This window comes from Chinchilla lanigera, unplaced genomic scaffold (genome assembly GCF_000276665.1).
Source record: "Chinchilla lanigera isolate Chin_1 unplaced genomic scaffold, ChiLan1.0 scaffold00005, whole genome shotgun sequence".
Taxonomy (NCBI): Eukaryota; Metazoa; Chordata; class Mammalia; order Rodentia; family Chinchillidae; genus Chinchilla; species Chinchilla lanigera.
In genome coordinates, this window is record NW_004955406.1 from 18,278,255 (window position 1) to 18,281,255 (window position 3,001).

A 3,001-nucleotide genomic window follows, 5' to 3' on the forward strand; every position below is an offset into this window, starting at 1 on the left:
TATCTCATTCCAAGTCAAGGTAATTGGCTGCATCTGGATACCATGCATTCCATGGGATTCCTTGCTTTTACTTAAAACTGATCCCCTGTTTTCATTTGTATCCTTTCTAAAAAGAGGCCTCTATTCTGTTTTAAAACAGACCCGGGGCGGCATTGTTCTTTGAGCCGAATGTTAGCAGGACGGCTTCGACATTACAGGGATTTCCACAAGGGCACATCCCGCTCCAGTCTGACCCCAGCCGCTGGGGTTTATAGCTCAAGTCTCTAGCTGAACTAACAGAAAAGGGAAAAGGACCATTAAGGGAGCACATCAAATGATGAGAATGTTTCATAACAGTGAGCTGTGTGTTGAAGCAGTAAAGAGGATTTTTCCACTAATGCTAACCCATAGGAATTTAGAAACCATTAATATAGACCTGCTCCCAAAGGAAGTAATGAGATTTCCAGCCTAATTTAAATCATGGGAGTGAGATATTTCCAATAATGCCTGAATAATCTCTTCTCCTATATTTCTATTCTTAGACTATAATCTTTCATGTCAGCCTTCTTTTCCCCCATTCTTTGTCAGTGTGTGTGTCTCATTTTTTAGATTTCTACTTAATACTTCATGTCCAATTATCTCCCTTCATGTTTATTTAGACCAGTGGTTCTCAGCTTCACTTCAGAATCCCCTGGGAGTTTTAAACACCCCAAGGGGCAAGCTGCACACCTGACCAGCCATATCAGCATTTAGGCCTAGGAGGCCGGATAGGATCCAGACATTAATAATTTTTTGAAAACTCACCATGAGACTTGAATGTGTAGCCCGGACTGAGAACCAGGATTTAGATTGTTGGTTTCTCAGCATTACAGAGACCATGAGGCAATGGTTCCCAAACTTTAGAGGGCCCTGGTGTCCCCCAGGGGCCTTGTTAGAACACCGAATGCTGGGCCCACACCCGGGTTCTGGTTCAGCAGGTGTAGGGTAGAATCTAGAAACTTACTTTCCTAACAAGGACCCATGTGCTGCTACCTGAAGACCACGCTTTGAGAACCACCGGATATTGGAAATTAGTTCAGAAGGGAGGCGCCGGAGCAGCCATCCAAAGTGTGCGGCTTCACATCCTGAGTGTGCGGCTTCATGCCCATGGATGTGAACAGGGCTCCGTGGAGAGAGCAGGACCGCGTGACCCGGGTGATGGGGACATAGGCCCTACTCCAACTCTTAGGGTCTAGGGATTAGGTAGAGGCAGAGCTCACCACTGGGCAGCAACAAGTTTCCCCAGCAGCTGGCCGACAGAGGTGGGGGTGGAGAACTCTCACAACCCCATTGGATTATGGGCAAATCACCGAACCTCCCTGAAACTTGGCGCTGACTTTTGCAAAATTGGAACAATAGCAATGTTTCAACAGCTTACAGCAACATGGTTACATCTCAGAACATCCATCCTCCCGCTTACCACCTTTAACAACAGTAAAACATTTTAAAGCAACAGGGGGAAGTTCTGTTGTGTTTCAATGCCTTCAGCAGGGCCTTTCCAGTGCACCATCGTCCCCAGCTCTTCCTGCAGTCTTTTGACTTACTGGACCCAGAGCTGAGACTCCCTTTTTATGACCCAGAGGGAAGCCAGCCTGAGTCCAAAGCTGGTCCCCGGGGAATGGAAGGGGAGCCTGGAGAGAACCTGGGTCCGTACTGACTGCCCTGTGCTGCTGAGCGAACCCCGCCAGAGAGCCTTACTTCTTGGCCTTAAGTAGAATAACTGTTTTCTTCTTCCTCTTCCTCCTCCTCCTCCTCTTCTTTTGTTAAACATGTTGGTAAGGAATAAGAGAGTTGTAAAAACAGAGAAATCTCATAATATTTCTGCTTCAGATTCATTAGTTTTTAAAGCATAATCGGATTGTATTAATTAATATTCTGAATAAGGGAAAGACATTATTTTTTTTAATTCAAGAGAGGAAGAAATAGGACTTTCACAGACATTCAGATAAAATTCCCCAACCAAACTGGAGGCAAAGCAGCAGAGCCCCGCCTCCCGCCCCAGAACCGCTGAGGCCTGAGCTCGGCTAGAAAGAGAACACACTCCTCACTGACACCGGTCGACCCGAGCCGGGACCTTGCTGGTTCTCAGGTCACCGGGGAGGTGGCAACACTGCCCTTCCAGTAGGGTCACCCCACAGCGGCCCTGTCTGTCCCCGGGGGCCCTGTCCATGAGTTAGAAGCGCCAGCTTCGGCGGACGTGCTGGATTCTCCTAAACAGTTCAAGCCAGCCTGTTCCCCTCTTTGCTTTTGTTTTGATGTGTCTTAAAATAATTAGGCTTTCACCCTCACATATTTCCACCCTCCATTCCTGGCTGGCAGCTTCTCTCTCACACACCAGGGCAAGGCGTGCTACTATGGTATCCGGTAAACAGTCACCAAACAAAGCCAAAAGCCTTGCTCGAATCAAGCTCTCCTTCGTACTTGCTGTTCTTCCATCTACACCCAGCTATGTAATTGCTGTCAAAAATGTAGCCCCTGCGCCTCCCTGCAGAGTTTAGGAAAAGCAGCTCCTTGAACAGTTGCCAGTGACTTCTTTGCAATATTTTAATTATCCATTTGCTGGGGAGCGAGCCCTTTTAAAAACTGGTCCTGCTTCTTGTATTCTTGGAAAGTATGCACTTGGGAAATAAACTAAAAGCCAGGATGTGCTGAGCTGCTCTGTGCCCAGTTCGGGGACAGAGGCAGCATCCCAAGGCAGCACAGGCCAGGGACGGGGAGAAGCAGAGGAGCCGAGTGACTAAGTGCTGGGGTTCTGTGCCTTGTGTCTTCGCGCTGTGGTCCTACAGACCCCGTTCTAAGAGCTCAGTGTACTTTGAAACTTAACCCATCCGATTCAGCATTTAGTCAGTGATGCCTTGGCTCTAGCCTTATTTTATATACACTATCTCATTTATTAGACTGTTGATGCCTGTTTTAACTCAGGAAAAATTGTCCTTCTAAACTCAGAGAGGTTTAGAATTTGCCTATCGTCACTCAGAAAAGA